The sequence below is a fragment of the Abramis brama genome (assembly GCF_963993115.1).
Source record: "Abramis brama genome assembly, chromosome: 5".
NCBI lineage: Eukaryota > Metazoa > Chordata > Actinopteri > Cypriniformes > Leuciscidae > Abramis > Abramis brama.
The window spans coordinates 38,411,243-38,433,723 of record NC_139967.1 but is presented as its reverse complement, the minus strand read 5'-3'; the positions used below and the strand labels follow the sequence as shown (position 1 = coordinate 38,433,723).

General features: G+C 39.2%; 1 long non-coding RNA gene across 1 annotated transcript; it reads left to right on the top strand.

Annotated features, from left to right (window-relative positions):
* The first annotated feature begins 9,718 nt into the window (after positions 1 to 9,718).
* On the top strand, positions 9,719 to 14,673 carry LOC311083947. Its single transcript, XR_014606393.1, has 5 exons — positions 9,719 to 10,083; positions 10,341 to 10,529; positions 10,935 to 11,010; positions 13,115 to 13,180; positions 14,235 to 14,673. It is a non-coding gene; the product is annotated as an uncharacterized lncRNA (long non-coding RNA).
* Positions 14,674 to 22,481: the final 7,808 nt, after the last annotated feature.

The following is a 22,481-nucleotide window of genomic DNA, read 5'->3' as shown; positions in this document are numbered from 1 at the left end:
TTGGGTAAGTCAATGGCAGTTGTCAGTCTTCTTAGTTCTGAATAAACTGTGTCATCACTCTGCCCTTGAAGACTACAATCCTCTTCTTGCTGCGTGTAATTTGATAAGCTCTCATCTAAATAAGTTTCAACTAAGAGACCAAGGCAGGCTCCTTTCAGTAAGGTAGTTTTGTGGTTGGAAAGATTGCAGAGCCTGACAGTCACCCGTTGCTCCATGGTTGTGACAACACTTCCAGATGCCACAGTTTCCGTGATCAGGTAGGGTTCCAAAACAGCACAGACACCAGGTTTTGGATTGTCAACTTCTCCCCAGACAAGACATTCACTTTCTGGAGGTAACATTGTGTCTGTCTCCAGGACCACTCGTGCAACGTGATAGTCTGTTCCATCACCGCCAACGATCCTAGCAGAAACCAGCTCCTCCTCAATTAATACTCTGCCGCTAGTGTGGATTGTTACATTTGCAGCTTGCAGAAGATCGAGGCCCAGAAGAACAGAGTCACGTATCGGAGCCACAAAAACGTCCCATTCTGCACTCCAGGTACCAATTTGGAATTTAACTTTTAGTCCACCTTTGGCGCTCATGTCTTTCCCTGATTCTGCATCATGGAGGCATGTCTGTGTTAAAGCCGTCTGCTTATTTGAGGGAAACTGCTGATACAAGGTCTCTGAGATTACTGTCGCTTCAGCTCCTGTGTCTACAACGGCTTTCACTGGAATGCTGTTCACAGTTGCATCAATAAGCAAGCTTGGGCCTCTACTTGTAGCGCGTCCCACCTGGGGTGTGGGGGACTGACTTCTCCAGCTTACCGAGTCTTTTGAAACAGTACTGCGGTTTTGATCCTTACCACTCTGACTAGAGTTGGGTGGCGGGGTTGCCAGCCTCACGCACTCTCTGCGAAAATGTCCTTCTTCACCACAGTGATAACACAAACCTGTTCCAACACGGCTGGGACTTGGGGAGTAGGATCTGGTTTGTGCTGCACCTCTTTGTGTTGGAGACCGCCCTCGCCTACTTTCCTGATTTGCTTCCTCCTGCTTTCTTGACTCCTTAGCCACAGGGTTGTCTAGTTTCGATTGCAGCTGCTCCATCTTTTTCATCAGGAGGTGAAACTGGTCAGCAGTCACATAGTTCTTACTAATTCTCTCCACTGTCTCTGTTAGGGATGCAGTTTTCTGCGACAGAAGGGCTAGCTGGTCTGCAGTGACGTAGCTTGGACTATGCACTCTGCGTGAGGCTGCTGGAGTTTCAATGGACACGTCATCATCATCTGCCCATGAAATCCGTCTGGCTCTGCTCTTTGCATCAACATCACGCCCCACAGTGGCTCGATAATTGTGTTCGTGGGCCTCTACAAGTCTTTGAGCCTCCACCAATGAATGCGGATCTCTGTTCATTACTTCATAAGCCACCTTTTGGTTACGAAGCCCCTTGAGGAAGAAATCTGTGGCAAGTTGGTCTTGCAGATCGAGGTCCACACCAGGGTAGGCTAATGTGACTGAGCGTTGTACCTCTTCTGCGAACTCTGCTGCCGACTCTTTGAACTGGCGGAGTTCTCCAAGCTTCCTCCTAATTGTGGTTGGGGGGTCTCGTTGACCAAAACGTTGAGTTAGCTGCTCTTTCAGAAGAGTATAGTCCTCTCGAATATGCTCAGGAAGTGAACAGACGTACTTAATTGCTGCCCCCCTCAGGCATTCATGTAAATAATCCACCCTGTGGGCTCCACTCCATCCATACTTCCTGGCCTGCTGTTCAAATGGTACTAGAAATGATTCCCAGTCCCCACTACCATCAAAAATAGCGAGCTTTGCTCTGGGACCCTCTTGAGAAACGAGTTGGCCTTGATGAAGAGGAATGCTGTGTCTTTGTTCAGCATCGTAGGTAGGTGGCAGTAGCTGAGAGCCACGCTCACTATTTCGCTGCCTAACACCTGTCTCTATGGAGGGGGTAGCTCTGGTGGGGCCTGAAGTACGTGCTCTCTGTTGTATGACTTCCAGCTCAGCAGCAAACGGTCCACTTGTAATGTTGCGTGACCTCTCTGGATTCTCTAAGGGAAACTGTGAATCACAGTAAGGCGTCCGTCTATCTCTGACAGTGGGCTGCAAACTCTCACGGGTATCCCACCTAGGTGCAGTGGACATGGATGTTTGCGGGGCTTGGGTACTCCTTGCAATATGGTGCAATATTGGAGTCATCATCGTTCGCAGTTGCTCATTATTCTTGCTCTGATTTTCGAGCACTGCCTTCAACCAATCTGGAGGTTGGTCGGGATCAGGGGCTGCTGCTGCCATTGCTCCTTGATATAAATCTTCCTGTGACATGTTTTAATATTTCTGTGTTTCTTAGCTCTCGTGTTTCATTCTCTGTTTTTTTTTCTTTTCTTTTTTCTATTTTTTTTCTATATTTTTTTTTCTTCTTTTTTCCTTTCTTTTTTTATATCTTTTTTATCTTTCTTTTCTTTTCTTTTTTTTCTTATCCTTTTTTTATTTATTTTTTCTTACTACAGTCAATTATGCTCACAGAAATCTTCCAGGAGCGTTTGATTTTCCTGATGTCTCTGACAGTTCACAGTGTAGTTGAGTCAACACAGTTCTCATCGGGTGCGAGGACGTCAGCAAACTCGCGCTTCCGGCCTCAAGTGAATTGTATGGTCTTGAAGAATGGTGAAGGGCTTTTTATCTATATAGTTTTGTCTTAGTTTTTATTTCAGTCAATTATCCTTACAGACGTCCTCCAGTAGCATTTGATTTTCTTAATGTCTCTGGCAATTCAGTGTAGTTGAGTCAACACGGTTCTCATCGGGCGCGATGATGTCAACCACGCGACTCCGGCCTCAAGTGAAGCGCTAACAAATTAGCATGCCACTGCAGCATCAGTGAAACATCTTAATCAAGACTTTTTCTTAATCAATATCCGATATTCTTCTGGGTTAATTCACGGAGTTTCAAACACGTACCACTTCTAACACCAGTTGTCGTGCCGTTGATATGTATTAATGCACATGGAAACGCGGGTGGAATGAGCCACGACAAGGAGAGTCCTTTCACAAGTTTTACTAAAGTTCTTCGGACACAGATGTAAGTTACAGTTCACAGCACACTCACCAACAGTGTTACATTCATGAACACAGACTTATATCAGGTTGCTGCAGCTGATAAGCGCTCTTGCTCCGGCACTGGACGGCAGTTTTTCCGACGTGCGATGAGCATGCGAGCGAGAACAACAACTCCGTTACCAACGTAACTTCATACTCTATACTTAGGAGTGCGTATCTGAACATCCAATGAGCTACAAGAACACAGCAGGCAGTTAAGGGACTTAAAGGGCCAGGTTACAACAATATTTCATTATGCTTTCTGTGCTAAGATGAATAACACATTGGTTGAATTAAAATTGGTTGAACACAAAATGTGTTGTCCTTATCTAGACACAAAGGTGTGTTGTGAAACAACACAGGTTGTGTTTATGTTCGTCTTCAAACCAAACTTGAGTCTTCAGCCGACAAACTTTAAATCCCATCTGGCTATAATGTTTCTGCATTAAGTCATTGGGCGGAGAGTTGGCTGTGTTTTGTGGCTGTTTGAATGCATTCGACCAGATGAGCGTTTACACTACGAAAGCAATCCGGTCGAATGTGTTCCCTTTCGACGGATGGCGAGTTGACGACGCTTTGGGAATGGAGCATGCTATGTCAGCTTTCGAGGGGGCTGATTGTCAGACTGTCACTAACTGACACTTTTCGAGGAAAGTGGCCAGGCTCGCAATCCTCAGGGTTCTGGCCCCGCTGCTGCCAAGGCAGCACAGAGACGGCAATCTTGGGGATCGCAAATGGATCTCACGGAGGGGATAGAGACGGGCCCCACCCTTTCTCTTCCCTTACCCGTGGGATCCAGTGCTCTCTCGCTGGTGTCGGAAGCCCGCTCTGTGGCTTCTTCCGCCCGGGGAGAGAGCTCATTACTTCAGTGCTCTAGTTCTGAGGAGCTAGATGTACTAAGTGTAGATGATAATAAGGGGGAAGAGGATTCGCCACCTCTTTCCCCAGCATATGAGGAGCTGGTGGAGGTGATTACTCGCGCTGTGTCTAAATTAAATATTGATTGGCCAGCCGAAAAACAGGGCACTTGTCCTAAAAGCAAACTGGACGAGCGCTTCCTTTCACCTAATGTTGCATCTCCACCATGGGGCCTTCCATTTTTTACTGACCTGCACAGTGAGCTGTCTAGGTTGTGGAATAAACCGTATTCATCACGTTTATTCAGCACCCAAGTTCACGTATATTCAGAGATAAGGGGGTTGAAAGAGTATGGTTATGGGGCGAAGCCCAGGGCAGAACAGACATTAGCCAGCTATCTGGCCCCTGGTTCGGCATCGTCCCTAAAGGCCCCAGTGCTACTCACTAAACCTTTAAAACTACATCTACATTAGTGGGGAAAGCATATACGGCAGCAGGTCAGGCCGGCGCATGTCTGCATACAATGACAATATTGCAGGCATACCAGGCTGATCTGCTGGTGGATTTGGATGACAGTGAGGGGGCCACAGATTTATCTCTCAGGGCCACTAAGGAGACCACTATAGCAATAGGGTGGTCTATGGCAGCCCTTGTGGCCACTGAGAGACATTTATGGTTAAACCTATCAGACATAAAAGACAAGGATAGGACCTTTTTGTTGGATGCCCCGCCATTGCCCCCTGGCCTCTTCGGCGATGCTGTAAACACGGTCGTCGAGAGGTTTCAGGAGGCTAAAAAGCAAGCGGAGGCCTACAACGAGGTGTTGCTCACATTAGTGCATCCCGAGCAGGCTCTGGTAATGGAGCAAGAAGTGAAAACTCTGTTTGCGAAGGAAGCTATAGAGCAGGTGTATTCACAGACAGAGAATCAGATTTTTACAGCCGTTACTTCATTAATGCAAATAAGGATGGGGGTTGCATCCTATACTAGATCTTCGTCAGTTGAATCGTGCAGTCAAGAAACTCAAGTTCAAAATGGCTGCTCAGCTCAGGGTCTGTGGAGGAGTCATCATCTATCTTGGCGCATAAACTGCCTGGCGGTCTTCAATGCATTGAGACACTTCCTCCCAGACCTGAGGGGCCATGTGCTTGTCCGGTCAGGCAACACATCAGTGGTCTCTTACATAAATCACCTGGGGGGTCTGTGCTTGCGTCCACTATGCAAACTGGCGTACCAGATCCTCCTGTGGTCCCTAGGGAAGATACTCTCCCTGAGGGCAGTATATCCCATGGTACCAAAATATAGCAGCAGACATCCTGTCAAGGCAGGGGCTGAGGCCAGGGATTGGAGACTCCACCCCGAGGTGGTGGAGTTTAAATGGGAAGTTCACGGCCGAGCGGAAGTGGATCTGTTTGCGTCTCAGGACACGATGCAGTCTCTCAACTGAGGTTGTAGAGACCATCTTACACTCCAGAGCTCCAGCTACGAGGAAACTTTATGCCCTGAAGTGGAAGGTTTTCACTTCTTGGTGCAATCAGCGTCAGTGGGATCCAGTTAACTGCCGAGGTGGTACAGTGCTTGAGTTCTAGCAAGATCCCTTTTCAGCAGGGTTATCTCCATCCACCCTAAAGGTTTATGTGGCGGCTATAGCGTCTTACCACGCCCCTGTGGGTAATGCATCTCTGGGGAGAGACCCCCTGATTATTCGTTTCCTTCGTCGTACTCTAAGGCTGAGGCCTGCAACTCGAACCCGGGTTCCGGCTTGGGACCTGGCTATAGTCCTAGAGGGCCTATCTGTGGCTCCCTTTGAGCCCCTCAAATTTGTTTCAGAAAGGTTTCTGACCTTCAAGACCATTTTCCTTCTGGCTATTTCGTCCCTTAAGAGAGTCGGAGACCTTCAGGCCCTTTCAGTTTCTCCCACCTGCCTTGAATTCGCACCTGGGATGGGATTTCTCTACCCTAAACAGGACTACGTCCCTAAAGTTCCAACCAATATACCAAGGCCTATCGTGTTGCAAGCTTTCTGTCATCCTCCTTTTACAACTCTGGACCAGGAAAAGCTGAATCTCCTCTGTCCAGTGCAAGCACGCAAGCAAGCAGTGCAAGTCCACAGAGCTGCCCCATGGAGAAAATCAGATCAGCTGTTTGTCTGTTTTGGATCACCTAAGAAAGGTATTCCAGCTTCTAAGCAGATGATCAGCAAGTGGATAGTTGAGGCTATTTCTCTTGCTTATGAGTTCTCTGGCTTGGTGGTCAGAGCTCATTCTACTAGGAGTATGACGGCCTCCAAAGCCTTAATCTCGGGGGTTTCCCTACAAGAGGTGTGTGATGTGGCGGGCTGGTCTTCCCCGCTCACATTTTTGAGGATTTATAGCCTGGACCTGAATGCTGCCCCAGGTTCTCAGGTGCTTATGACTCAGTTGACACAGTTTCACATATAGGCAATTGTAAATACGGCGTTTGGGTATTGTCGTTCCCAAAGCGCCATCGACGCAGCGTTTCATTCCCTTCTCAGGGAACTAGGGTTACAGTCGTAACCTGAGACGTTTTCTACTACCTCTGGAAGTAGTCGAAATTGGACAAGTGCAAAACGTTTACACCTGTAGTTAGCGCTGTCCACTTGAGATCCAATTGACCAAAATGCACCAGGTACCCAAAGTGAAAAATAAATACACTAAAATGTATTTGAAATACATTTATTTTATGCTAAGTATACATTTACATATCTATGTACTTTATATAAATACCCTGCAATTCTACTTTTAGTATCCTAAATTGGTATACTCAAAGTATTGGAACAACTTCTTTTGTACTTAATGTAATTTAGTTATCCAGAAATAGTTCTGTGGTCCAACTAAAGATATAGGCTACTATTTGATTTTGCTAAAGTGGAACTATTGCAAGTATACTTTAGGTACACTTTAAATATCTTGCATTTAAAAGCTGATATTATACAGAGATCATCCTATCCTTAATAATAGTAATATTAAAACACATTTTAGACTTAATATTAAGAAATGTGCATTGTGAAATAAAGAAGTAGTTCAGTTCAGTTCAGTTCATTTATTTATAAAGCACATTTAAAACAGTTGCGAGGCTGACCAAAGTGCTGTACAAGCATAAGATAAGAGTTAAAGTAAAAGCAGCTAAGAGATTACATGTATAGATCGAACCAAAAATGAAGGCAATTTAGACAAAACAAAGTTTAAAACATATGGGCTAACATAGAAGAGACTAAGAGATTACATGTATAGATCGAACCAAAAAAAATGGAGGCAATTAGACAAAACAAGTTTAAAACATATGGGCTACATAGAAGAGACATTAACAAGTATTGAAAGCTAAGGAAAACAAATGAGTTTTCAGCAGTGATTTAAAAACTGATAGAGAAGGAGCTGCTCTAAGTTGTGCTAAGTTGTTCCATAAGCTAGGCCCCACCACCGAAAAGGCTCTATCTCCTCTACGCTTTAGCCTAGTACGAGGGACATTGAGAGTATTAAGATTACTAGATCTTAAGACACGGGATGGGCTATAAGAGTGCAAAAGTTCGGACAGATAGCTTGGAGCAAGATGATGCAGGCATTTGTACACAAGTAGGAGAATTTTATAGTCAATTCTATATTGGACAGGTAGCCAATGTAAAGCTCGCAGAATGGGTGTAACATGATCGTATTTGTGTGTTTGCGTAAGAAATTTAGCTGCAGCATTTTGGACCAATTGGAGGCGTGCAAGCTGGGATTTTGAAATGCCGCAGTACAGAGAGTTACAATAATCCAAGCGTGTTGTTATGAAAGCATGAATAGCCGTCTCCAAGGATTTTTCGGGAACGACATGTTTAATTTTAGTAAGCAGGCGGAGTTGGAAGAAGCTAGACGCAACAACAGAGGACACCTGTTTCTCTAGAGTTAATCGACTGTCGAGGAAAACTCCCAGATTTCGCACACAACTTGTGTTAAAAACAGACAGATTACCTAAGGTGTAGTTGACAGACTCAAATTTGTCTGATGGGCCAAAAACAATTACCTCAGTCTTTGAATCGTTTAATGTTAGAAAGTTACTAGCCAGCCAGAGCTTTATCTCATCGAGACAGTCCATTAGAGATTTAAATGCGGAGGGGTCATTTCTTTTTATTGGCAAATAAATCTGGGTGTCGTCCGCATAAAAATGAAAAGAGACACCATGCTTTCTTAGAATCGAGCCTAAAGGAAGCAAGTACAGAGAGAAAAGCGCGGGAGATAAGATAGAGCCCTGTGGAAGACCAGTTTCAAGGAGAGCAGCAGAGGCGGTGAAACTGCCAATCCTAACTGAAAAATATCTGTCAGTTAAATAGGAATTAAACCATTTTAAAACTGAACCTTTCAGCCCCACATCCTTTAGTCTAGATAAGAGCAGCGAATGAGTACTCCAAAGTTTAATTATAATATTTATACCAGTAAGTCTCAAGCGATATGCCAGTAAATATGTTAATAGATTTGTATACTTAATAAGAAATAAATGCATTTTAATTTTTTTTTTTTTAATTTTTTTTCAAAGTGTAAAAGATGATGCGTCTCTAGCCTGACCACTTGTGATCACATTACCCGATACAGATCCTAATGCAAGGGGTAAGCAAGGCCCTAGACAGATAAAATCATAGTGAAGGGGGTGGATTGGAATCCACTGCTGCGTCACTATATATATAATGAGTGATTATAATGAAGTTATTAATAAATATTTTTCCTTCTAAATATCAGATGAGTTTAATGACTTCTCTGGAGATTTTACTTTGTTATAGAAGTTACCAGTGTGATTACTGAAATGTTATTTTCATGTATTTTTTAATGTCTGTATTTGATATCTGAATGCAGTAACAGTGCTTGCTTATTTAGCCCGGCTTCCAGAAATTAAATTTAAAGGGACTTGTTTTGTATTTGAGAAAGGTCTTCAACGTGTTAAAACATATAGGGGTCATTAAAGCCAATAGTTTAAGGGACCATTTCTTTGTTAAAGCCTTACTTTCCAGTTAGACTAAAGTGTAGCTCTCCTTGAGAGAAAGAACACATTATCTTGATGTTTTGAGAAAACTCTCCTGTTTATAGTTAGCGCCTGGCCAAATCCAACCTTGGAAAAGCTGTGTGTCGTGTGTGTGTTAGTCTTCTTGGTTACAGGTTAAGGAACCACTGGCATTATTGGAGATTGACTGAGTTGTTGTTCTGGACATGTTGGCGCCCATGCAGCAATGCAGATCTGAGATCTGGAAGGTCACAACGTGCCTAACTTCTGGGTCCGAGTGTCAGCTGCCTAATCGATGGAGATATGCTTCAGTCTATCTGTATATGTGTGGAAAATTACTGTTTATCTATTTCTTAGCCAATCAGAAACTGCAAACTTAAGAAAGGACGTAGCTTAGACCTTGGTGTAGGGTATAACTGCTGTGATCTTTTAACTCCTGTGTGAGTCTTGAAGCTGACTTCTGCTGATGAAACTGCAAACTATCTTCAGTAAAACTTTTCTTCAATTTATTATAATTCTGACTCCGGGTCTTCTTTCAAACATCTGGTCCTTGGGTCATAAACTGTTACCCCCTAACAATAGATAATAAAAAAAAAAATGAAATGAAATGATTATTTACTCATATTCATGTAGTTTGAGTAGTTAACTACCCCTTAAAATAACATAAGGATAGAGTTTTAGTATAGAATTAGACTGCAACATGATAACAAATGTACTGCACATTCACAAAAACAAGCTCTAACTGAAGAGCAATGGCGATATTTTAATGAAATGCACTCTCAGAAAAAAAGGTACACGGTGGTACAAATAATGTTCCTCAAAGAACAGTTTTGTACCTTTTCAATAATAGTACCTTTAATGGTACAGGAAAGACCACTGATGATACTGTTTGGTACCTGTTAAGGTACAATTGAAATGAAGGTACATAATTGTTCTCACATCAAGGGTACAGTTATGGACCAAATTACTATTTCATTCATGATTGGTTGCTGTGTTGAGTATTTTGCATAGCAACAAGACACTGATTGGTCGAAATCGCTTCAGCCACGGAAATTTCCGAACTGACAGCGGGAAGCAGCTACACGGCTGCAGTGCGGTCGAGATTATTTTATCAAACTTGAAGACGACGAAATTTAAAGGTGAGTTCTTATAATTTATGTATATATTTAGTTCACAAGTCTAAAATATAAATGTTTCAGCCACTTAACGTTATTTTAGCGAGTTGCTTTGCTCCAAATGCTTTTTAGCCATTTGACTTGTAAGTTATAACGTTACACTTTTTAATTTTTTTAATGCAATTATTGACTATTATTAAGTCATCACGTGTACAATATATGGCGTTTGTTCTCCATTATCCACCATAACGTTAACTGTTAAATGTTAACTTTGCTATTAGGCGACATGAAACTGATTGCCCAAGGTTGCTGCAGCCGTTACTGCATTTTCAAATAGACCGGAGAGCGGGAACTTCGGGAAGCAGATTACGAGCACGGAGCACCACCACAAGCCATGGCCTCCGCCCTCGTCAGAAGTACTTTAGTGGCTGGACTCGAATTATAAGACGAAGAGAAGAGGAAATTCTAAGGTGGGTTTTATGTTTATGTTTAACCAAATAAAATGTATAAAACGTTACAGCTACTCAACATGATAATAGCGAGTGTAACGTTAAATAGCTTATTTGTACGAATCCAGTCAGTGATAGCCGTCTGCATAATTTTTAAAGCAATTGAGTTTCTGTGTCGTAAGTTCACATTTAAAACATTATTGTTGTAAATGAATGCTCAACCAGAGGTGCCATGCTGGTGTAGCCTACTTTACATTAGTCCACAATACTGTAAGTTATGCGGTTTTGGAACAACGTGATTGAGCGCCAACGAACAGTGCGCAGATAAAATAGTTGATCACTCATTCTGTTTTTGAATGCGATTAACGTTACCTGATTCTGTCCTAAGTAATATAAAGTTACATGTCATGTGTCTTTGATTTTTAGATCATGATGGGGTAAACTGCATGGTAAACTGTCAGTGCTGGTCATCTGAAAGTCTTCCTGCGTCCTCAGCTGTGAGGCAAGTATCAATACAATGTGTTATTTGAGTTTCTTAATCTTATGATATTCTTTTTTCTGATGAGGTTGAATATTTCTAAGACAAAATGTTTGCCATAATGACAGAGTGATGTCAATCTTGATAAAGCACAGTAACTGCACTTCAAATGAACTCTGAAAGATTTCGGTCACTTAACTGAAAGTATATTCACCTAAAACTCTGACACTCACAAAGTATGGTAACGTTAGCATACCGGTACCAAATGTCAATATGAAATGTAATGTGTAAAATGGCAATGTATTTCTGTATTTATATTTACATTTTCTATATGATATGTGCAACATCTGGAGCAAAAAAATATTCAAAATCAATAATATAATAATTTGCATTACTACACTAGCTTTAACATAAAATTAAAACATACATTGAATTTTTTTAAGTTCAAAAATAGAAAATGAAATGTATTACAGAAATTAGATGTTTAAAATGTTCAAGCAAATATTATAGCAAAACTATAATTTAGGTTATTTTTCCTAGTTGCTTTTACACTCAAAGTTAAGGCACTTGATGCAAAGATCATCTTGGAATCCTTTTTTAAAATCCAGATTGAATTTTGCCACGTTCATCGTGGGTATTTAATAAAAATGCAATCATAAGTGTCTTAACTGTGAGTGTAAATGCAATTAAGGAAAATAGCATTTAAATTATCATTTTGCTACAGTTTTACGTTGAACATGTTAAAGGGTTAATTAGTTCACCCAAAAATGAAAATTCTTTCATCAATTACGAGCTTTCTGACCCCCCATAGACAGCTAAGCAACTACCACTTTGATGCTTTAAAAAGTTCCTAAAGTGATTGTAAAACTAATCCATATGAATTGAGTGTTTTAGTCTAAAATTTGTGCTGTATGATGAACAGGTTGAATTTAGGCTTTTATTCATCAATTCACATCAGATAATACGGTAAAAGGAAGCTCTAGCATGTTCCCTTGACATGCGAAAACAAATGAGGTTCATTCTCGTGTGTTGCGCAGCACGTTTGAGAAAGAGGTTTGTTTTCACGTGTCAAGCATGTTCAGTTGAGCTTCTGAAATCTGTTCATCATATAAAGCGATCATGTCTTATGAAAATTTGAACTACGGTAAACTGCTCGATTCAAAAGGATTGGTCTTACGATCTCTTTATGAACTTTTTGAAGCATCAAAGTTTTAGTTGCATGGACTGTCAATGGGGGGACAGAAAGCTCTCAGTTTTCATTAAAAAGATCTTCATTTGTGTTCCAAAGATGAACGAAAGTCTTACAGGTTTGGAACAACATGAGAGTGAATAATTAATGACAGAGTTTTTTTAATTTTTGGTGAATTGTGCCTTTAAACATCTCTAATCATTTTGTAATATGTTTAAATTACCGGTATATGTTAAAACAAGTGTAGGAGATGGCTAATTTAATTATATTATTGAATTTGAATTGTCACTTTGCCCCAAACATTGCACATATGGTATGGAAAATGTAAATTTAAATAAGAACATTGCCATTTTATATATTACATTGCCATTTTGCATATTAAATTTCAAAATGTCTTTTGATACCTGAATGCTACCATAATAAAGAGATCGTAAAATAATTTGAATTGAGCAGTTTAGTCCAAGTTTTTCTGTAGAGATACAATCATTTTATATGATGAACAGATTTAATTTAGGCTTTTATTCACATAAAAATATACATCAATTCACACATCAGTTGCAGTAAACAGAAGCTCAATCATGTTTGCTAAACGTGCGAAAACCGATGATGTTCATTCTCATGTGTTTTGCAGCACGCTTGAGCTTCCGCAAGAACCACTGAGGTTTGTTCTCGCTTGTCAAAGCAAGTGCGGTTGAGCTTCTGTTTGTTCAATGTTTAAATGTGAATAAAATCCTAAATTTAATCTGTTTATTATACTAAGCGGTAGTCTCTTCAGACATTTTTTACCAAACTTCTCAATTCAAATGGATTAGTTTAACATTTTACTTTTCTGGGTATTTTATATGAAGCTTTAAGTGAATCATTTAAAACTTTGTGGGAAATGTAAAAATGCAGAAAGTTGTTTTGTGTGTGAAAATTGTTTTCTTATCTGCATTTCAGTTATTCCAGAAAATGGACCTAATGCATGCTGTGGTTGATTTAAGGTGTTTCCAGGATTCCTTAAAGGTATAGTTCAGCAATTTTTTTTAATTCTGTCATTAATTATACACCCTCATGTCATTCCGAACCTGTAAGACCATCGTTTATCTTCGGAACACAAATGAAGATATTTTTGATGAAATCCAAGAGCTTTCTGTTCCTCCATTGGTAGCCTACGCAACTAAAACATTCAAGCCCCAGAAAGGTAGTAAAGACACCATTAAACTAATCCAAGTGACTCCAGTGGTTTAACCTCAATTTTATGAAGCGATGTAAGCTTTGTTTTGCCAAAAAAAAAAAAAGAAGCATAATTTACCTCTATATTTTCAAAATAATATTATCTAAAGCACATTCATGGAACAACACCCGGTCTTGAGTCAACACAATTCGCATGCGTCGTAGTGCTCCCCCTAATAAATAAAGTGTTAAATTGTGTTTTTTTGCTAAAACAAAGCACCTGCATCGCTTCATAAAATTGGTTAAACCACTGGAGTCACATGGATTACTTCAATGATGTCTTTCCTATCGTTCTGGGCCTTGAATGTGTTAGTTGCGTAGGCTACCAATGGAAGGACAGAAAGCTCTCAGAATTTCATTAAAAATATCTTCATTTGTGTTCCGAAGATGAACAAAGGTCTTACAGGTGTGAAATGACATGAGGGTGAGTAATTAACAAAATAATTTTCAGGTTGAGGTTTTTGAGGTTGTTAATTTGAGGTTGGCTAAGCTGAAATCCGTTATAGAAGCACATTACATGGATGCCAAACGAGATGTTGAAGGATGTGTAGTTCACCCAAAAAATGAAACAGTCAATGGGGCCCCATTGACTTCCATAGTATGAAAAATATTCTATGGAAGTTAATGGGGCCCCATCAACTGTTTAATTTTCGATTCTCAAAATATCTTTTTTGTTCAAGTTAACAGATTTGGAAAAACTTGAGGGCGAGTAAATGACAGAATTTTCAGTTCTAGGTGAACTATCCCTTTAAGTCTAGAAGTGAAATTTGAGCTTGTCATTGGAAGTATAAATTTAATAAATTTACATCTGTCTTTACTAATATTGATTCTTCATTATGTTCAGGAAGAACCGGCTATCTCAACTCACTGTGCAGATCTTGGGAATGTCTTGACTGGACGTGTCTTCAGTGAGAGGAGAATCTTCAGCAGTGTAAAAATGGAGGGATCTGAAATTGCCGAGCAGTTCGGTTGGATGATGGTGTTTTAAAAAGTTAAATAAATGCAAGGGTATTGTGTGAAAAGTGGGGGGAAAAAAACAAGTCTAGCTTTGTTGTAGATAAGAAAATATATTTTATGTACTGTAACATTTTTGCATTTTAAATTCTTTCAAATCTTTTTAAAGAAGTGATATTCTGTTAATTTTGCTAAGTCTTTATTGTATTGTGAAATCTTTGATGTATTTACACAAAGATATACTTTACTGTAAGTTGGAATGAAAGTATTCAAATGTTCTTATGAATTTGATATGTATTTACAGAAATTATTAAATTGATGCCTTTTTGATTCAGTTGTTGAATGTGCTTGTTATTCAATAGAAAAATAGCCTTTCTCGTAGGAACAAATTTGACACAGTTAAGGTACAAAGGGGCTTGTCACTGGGGCGGTACCTTAAGAGATCAAATTTGTACCTTTGATAAAAGGTACAATATTGTACCAACAAGTTTTTAAAAACAAAAGGTACATTTTGGTTTGCCCATGGTACAAATCATGTCCTTTAAGGTACAAACTGGAATGGAACAAATTTGTTCCTCTATATTAAGGTACAATTTTGTACCAGTAAAAGGTACCGCCCCAGTGACAAGGGTTTGTACCTTCTTTGGTACAAAATTGTACCTTTTTTTCTGAGAGTGTGGAAAGGGACATTATTATAAGCCTTGGGTGAATCACGAACAGTGTTAATAGGAGTCTGTTACATGTGGTATGAAGCTTTTAGGCTCTGTAGTGTAGTAAGTAACTCATGGAGAGATCTCAGTCGTGATGAAGCACTAATGATACAAGAGTTCCAGTAAACAGGAACTATATTTACCACCTCCCATCAGAAACCATTTGATTTCTCGTTTCCTTGGTAACACAATGAACACAGTGGATGGCTCTCAGTTGCCTATAATTACAAAGTGATTTATCATGCTGACTTTCATCTGCGTAAGTTAGATCTGCTGAGATCACTATTAGCATTTTTAAAAACTTGTACATTTCAAAGGCTTGATAATGGGAGATTGGTATTACTTTTCTAAGCAATGGTAGACTTTATTGCAGGTTATGTTATCACCTGTGGACTTTAGGGTGGCATCTTTTGACTTGGGCCAGTAAGTAATCATCTAGCAGTAATCCTCCATAACCTCCCAGAACACCCTTAGCACATACAATCTTATGCAATTATACAACTTTAGCATCCTCTGGAGTAGCATGCCCTGCATTTCCTGAAAAAGCAGGGGGGGGAATTCAAAATTTTCAATTAAAAGAAAAAAGAAAATTAGGATGTGGAGTCAAAAAAGTCAAACTATATTCTCTAAAAAAAAAATTATAATTTTGCTTGTTATGAGGGTGAAGGATGAACCCAATCGCAGACAGTTTGCAGGACACAAGGTTTATTGGTGACAGAAAACAGGGAAAACAAAACCCACGAGGGGGCAAAACATAGGCAGGGCAAATAAAGAGTAACAAAAACTAGACTATGACTATACAATTAACTAGACAATAAACAAACGGCAAATACAAGAGCAGAACTTCACTAGACAATCCACTTGACAGGAATACTCACAGGTAGATCACACAATGTTTGACAATGAACCAACACAAGACAGCAGACATGAGGGGATTAAATAGGGAACAAATGATGAGGGCAACAGGTGATAATGGGGAAACAATAATGACTAAACAAGGATAACAAGGAGGGCGGGGCTAGATGACGAGACAACACAAGCACATGGCCCAGCAAAAGGCCATGTGTGTGCACATAAAACATGGGTCTGTCATGATCCTGCCTCAAGACCAGGGAAAATCAAAGACTAGATGGCAGAATCATGACAATTGTTTTAAGGTTGATTAGTTTTACTGGAAAACAAGGTAAAAATACTGATCAAGAATTATCAATTATTTTCGGGTAGAAAATTCCCTGTGAAACAGACAGTATTTTAAGGACTCTCCCCCCAAACAGGTGAAAAGCATCTCATAGACTTTCATTAAAAATAGGTCTCAAATATCCAGAGAACAGAATATCACAGAGACTTTTGACTTGGGTCATTAAGCAACCATCGAGCAATATGCTGGCAACTAGGCATAGCAATGTATCAACAACTAATCAGAACACCTTAGCAATTACCCAGAACCCTATACCAACTACCCAGAATACCCTTTATTCTTCTAATAACCACCAAGCAACCACATAGATCACCTTAACATTTTATGTCATCTCAATGCCCTTTTAAAGGCATTGCTTTTGGAACTGAGAAAAATGCCTAGAGCAAGGCTGCCATGTCTGCTAGAGAAATCACTAGTCTGTGCCCATCACCCATAACCACGTCAGAGCAAAACTAGGTCAACCCTTCCTTTCACGGATCAACCAGATCACTTCAGTGTGCTTGTGAAACTGCCGCTCTATTCTCCAGGGTCCTACTCATCCCCCAACCTTTTCACTAGGCTACTCCCTTTGTTCTCCTCTACCAATACATCCCTGTATTCTTTCCCTGCAGAAAATGTGTGTGAACGCGGTGGGGGTGGGGGTGCTGGTAAACCCTACATTATGTGGACAAAATGTCCTCACAAAGATGGCAATATCCGAAATCCTTGTCATTGTGGGAAAATTTTTGGTCCCCATGAGGAAAAAAGCTTATCAGTCATACTGAGTGATGTTTTTTGAAAATGTAAAAATGCCAAATTTTTTGCATTTCTGTAACCCGCAGTAGTAGTGGCATGTGGTGAGACGAAAATAAAATAATGGGCATTGTAAATATGATTTAGCTTAGTGGGAACTTATGGTGCTGGAAACACCCTACACACCTTCTTTTTTTTTTACTTCATACTATTTTATTTATTTATTTATTTATTTATTTATTTATTTATTTATTTATTTATTTATTTATTTATTTATTTATTCACTTATTATTTATATTGTTACAATTTTTTGATTAACTATTTTGATTTATGTACGTTTTTGATTTAGTGGTTTGGTTATGTGTTAAATACATGATTGTTTATATCATTTCTAGTTTGCAAATAAGAAAATCAAAAAAGTACAAATCATATATATATATATATATATATATTTAAATGTAAAAATGCAGAAAGTTTTCTGTGATGGGTAGATTTAGGGGTAGGGTTAGTGTAAGGGGATAGAAAATACAGTTTGTGCATACAGTATAAAAAACATTATGTCTATGGAAAGTCCCCATAAAACATGAAAACACAACGTGTGTGTGTGTGTGTGTGTGTGTGTGCGTGCGTGCGTGTGTGTGTGTGTGTGTGTTTCTCACAGTGATGTATTGCCAAAATCGATTAAAAATAAATAAAAATAACAACAAAAATACATTTTTACTACCACATATGGAAGTATGTGAAGTGTTTGGTAGCCAAAAATGTTAAACAAATGAAAACTATCTTATATTTAAATGTATTTACTAGTTTCATTGTTTTGTTTACAAAACTAAGATCAAGTGTCTGGTAGACTGGTAGGGTTAGAATAAGTTTACATGTAGTTGCAAAGTTACTTACTGTATAGTCAACAGAATGTTATAAATGAACCAGGAAGGATAGGCCTGCATTTTGTCCAAACTTCTGTTTTATTTACAATGATAGTTTGAAGATGACCTGAGGTCTGTTTCATAAAAGACGCTAATAAAAGTGGGGATAAAACTCCAAACTTGACTTGAATTAACCTAACAAATAAATTGGGGCTAAAGCGGTTTCATAAAAGGTAATTGATGTTCACACAATCCTACTAATTTGATCCAGGTTTATCTAGTCTAGATAATTTTGTGTGCACGCTTTTCTTAAACAGGAGAAGTTTTCTTAAACTTTTTGCAAAATAGGAGCACAATAATTCTGACTTAAATATACATTTTGCTTAGAAAATTAATATGCAATATTTTATAACACCAGAAATATCTTCTAACTATAATCATTTATCTTTAGGTTGTTGGATAAGTTGCGGTGAACTTATAGCTCATTACACAAAATTGTATAGGCTACTTGTAAAATAATAATAAAAAAATTAACAAGTAATTCAGGCAAGACATAAAAATAAATAAATTAAAAATTATAAATAAATTATATATATAATAAAGATAGAAAATATAGGTTTGGGTATAGGACCTATGCTATTGGGTATAGGACCTAGGGCTCAGAGAATAGTACACCATAATAACAGTTATCACACAATTCTTTATTAGGGGTTAAAACACAGCACAATCTCATAAAACATTACCACCCTTTATCAGCTTGTAGAATCACACGTAGGCCTAGTAGATGAGATCACGTCAGCAGAGAAGATACCCCTTTGTCAGCGAGGCCCTCTGGACTGTCAAGCTCCAAAAAAAGTCATTTTAAAGTGATACAACATCAGCATCAAGTAATTATTGGAACCATTATACCTTTTCCATATTTCAGAAGCTAATGGGTTCCAATGTTTGGCACAAATCTTTTATCAGAACAACAGGTTCCCAAATCATGCTTATGGTCTGTCTTCTGTAAATGCTTTTGGTCTTTCTTTCATTCTGCCCCATAATTTATAGGGAAAGCTGAACACTGGTCAAAACACAAAGTTCCAAAATGCTCTCTTGTTTTTCCACAGACAACTCATAAAACTGTCAGGAGTAGGTTTTGATAAGCCAAAGATGAGAACAGTACTGGAAAAGTATTTAAGACCATTTATATATATATATATATATATATATATATATATATATATATATATATATATATATATATATGCACATATGCTCTTTTTTTTGTTTTTTTAGGTCCTTCCATTTTTTCATGTACCAATATAAGAAAAGTAAACAGTGCATGTATTAGTCACAGTAGCTTCAGGCGGTTTTGATTTGATTAAATGCACATATGCTCATTTGTACAAATGCAGGTTTATATAAGCCAAATCCGCTTTGTACACAGTAATGTATATTATGTACCCACTCATTCAGAAAGGCTTGTATTTCATTACAAGATGAACAGGCATTTCAACTGAAGTTTGAAAATAGTTTGTGGTTACATCTTGGAAACAATATTTCATGTCTTTGATGGGAAGACTTTATAATCTCTTGTATTGCTACATTTTTCTTTTGTCTTGATTAATTTGGTTATGAAGTCTCATGAGCCTCAGATATAATGCAAAATGTATCTATTTTAAATTATTAAAAATGTTTTGGCAGAAATCACATTACATGCATACATTTGGTTAGTCCAATCAAGTCTTACTTTCTGCAGAAACTTTCTTTGAAAATTACAATTCTCTTAATGCCCCAAATTGATGTTTTGCCAAAAATAGCAAAATAGCAGAAATTCTCACATTTATTGAACCAATAGTTTATGTCCAATAGTTAAGCAATAGTTAATGGTCAAACAGTATCAACTCAAATGTTGGCCTCACAATCCTTTATAATGCATAAATAATGGTCTTCTATAATTAATAAGATAAATGTTATATATGAGTCATTACCAAGACCAGAACCAAGAGAAAAATAATACAAAATATATTTCCATATTTTCTATTTTAATGACTTTACTGATATTTACTGGAAACTTTAATTTACTCTTTGTCACAGATCACCCTTGCCACCATCCTCTTCACTACACTTCCCGGCATCCCTCCTGATCCCCACCTGCACATCATCTACAATTACTCACATCTGCACCTCATCATCACCCTCATCACTGCCACTATAAAGGCACAATGTGTGTTTTTTATTTGTGTTATGTGTACTCATTACCCTGTCTCCGGCAATCTCCCGTGATCCCTCCAGTGATCTCCCTGTCTCCAGCACCTTCCTCGATCACCCTTTGGACTTTCCCTACCTGCTCACCTCATCCCTGCACCTTTATTTATCAATAAATCACCATTCACCATCATTCTACTTCTCCTGTGTCTGCATCCGTAACAGAAGGTCGGACCAAAACTGAAAAAATGGAAAGAGGGGAGTTTCCAGCCACGATGGTGGGCACGCCTAATTCTTCGTCCCAGGATGGTCGCCACCCTTTCAGAGTCTCATACTGCTGAGACTGCCCTTCCAGAGTCTTGTCCTGCTGAGACTGCCATTCCAGAGGCTCATCCCAAGATGGCCACCGACATTCCAGAGCCTCGTCTCAAGATTGCCGCCTCCGTTCCAGAGCCCTCGTCCAAGATGGTCTCCAGCGCCTCCCTCGATCACCCTTTGGACTTTCCCTACCTGCTCACCTCATCCCTGCACCTTTATATATCAATAGATCACAATTCACCATCATTCTACCTCTCCTGTTAGAAATGTGCTTAATTGTTTAATTTGTACTAGAACTACAGTACTTGAGTGGTTTAGGTAATTTTAGGGTTTTAGCATAAGGTACATTTAATTGAACTTCATTTATTTCCTTATTTCATAATAAAAAAATATTTAAAAAAAATAGGCATTTGTCAGGGTTAAGTTTAGTTCTGTTTAGTTTCATTGTGTTTTGGTTTTGTTTTCCCTGATCCTGTTTGCCTATGTTCTTTGTTATTCTCCATGGTTCCTGATTAAGTTATGCATTCTGCTGCTTCTAGTTTTGTTAATTATTTAGTTATGTGTAGATAAGCCCTTAGTTTCCTCTCTTCATTGTTATTTATGTCTATGTGGTTGTGTCCATGGCATTATTCCTGTAATCTCCTACATGTTCTGAGTTATTTTGTAATTAAAGTGTTCTTCTGTTACTTCATTGTGCAATTACTACAGCCACAGTATGTGACAGAACACTGAACCAAAACAAATAATATGGACGTCAACTCCCCTCTTCGATTGATTGGCTAGAGGAGTAGCTGTCAATCTAGAACTAGTGGACCAATGGTGACACTTAAGCCCGCCCTAATTTACATGAAACTGGAACTGCAACATTTGGGAAAGCAAGCGCACAACATAGAAAGAAGAGCGAAGAGAAAAACAGCACAAACGTACAAAAGAGTAAAAAATGAACAGAAAATGCAAGAGAGCACAAAGTACAGAGTAATAAAACCAAGGAAAACATACTTTTTAAGAAAGCATGACCATAAGTTAACTAAACTAACAAGTTTTGTGCAAAATAACTTTTAATGCGTTTAAAGTTTATATTCATGCTTGTTATTTCTTGATTCACGCTTATTGTATTTTGATCCGTGACCACGTTGTTTGCTATTCTGATCATTTTGCATTATTTTTTTCAGTTTGTGCAATGTATTTTTACATGTGTTTTTAAATTTTTGATTCACGCTTATTATTTTTTGATCCGTGGCTGCAATACTTTAGGCGGGAAATTGATCTCATAATCATCGTCATCATCAATCATCATCTTCAGCTGTTGTCGTCATTGTTCTTCAGTGTATTTAAGTTCCCTTCATGTCCTGTGTCATTGTCGGTTATTGTTTGTGTTGGATCACACTGTTTCACTGTTAACTAATCGTTGTTTAGAATAAATCATCTTGTTATTTTTTGTATCCATTGCCTCCATCGTCCTTTTTGAGAACCACAGCGTGACAGAATAACTGACCAAATATCATGAACATGGAGGACTGCTTTTCACAGAATGGCTGGTCGCTGGAGGATTATGTAGAGGATTACCTCGAACTCTACCACGAGGCGCGCTGGGACGATGAGTCTCTAAAACAGCATTTCTGGAGCGGGATGGACGACATACTCGGGACCGCCTGTCCAGAGTCCCGTTTCACCGAGACCGTTCTTCATGAGTCCCCTGTTCCTACCCTCAGCCAAAGTTCTGAGGTAATTATCTTAATTGACTTTGAAACCGAGCCTGAGAATCTTAACGTCATGTCTGCCGAGCCTGAACTGCACGTCATGCCCGCCGGGCCAGAGACTGTTCACGTCATGTCTGCCGAGCCAGAGACTGTTCACACCAGGGGTGCTTCTCAATATCCCTCCTCGTCTCCTCGCTCCTCCGTCCTCCATCCTATGACCCGGAAACCGATCGAGCTCAGCCATCTTGAAGGACATCTCAATTCTCTAATTGCACCGCGAGGAGTCGAGGATCGAGGAGTTAGGAGGCTTCCTGAGGAGTCATGAGCGAGGATACACAGGTGTATCCTATGCGGAAGAGTTTTATCGACTTAAACGTGACGCACGTCTAAATTCTCCTCCCCCTTCACATCGGTCACAATCAT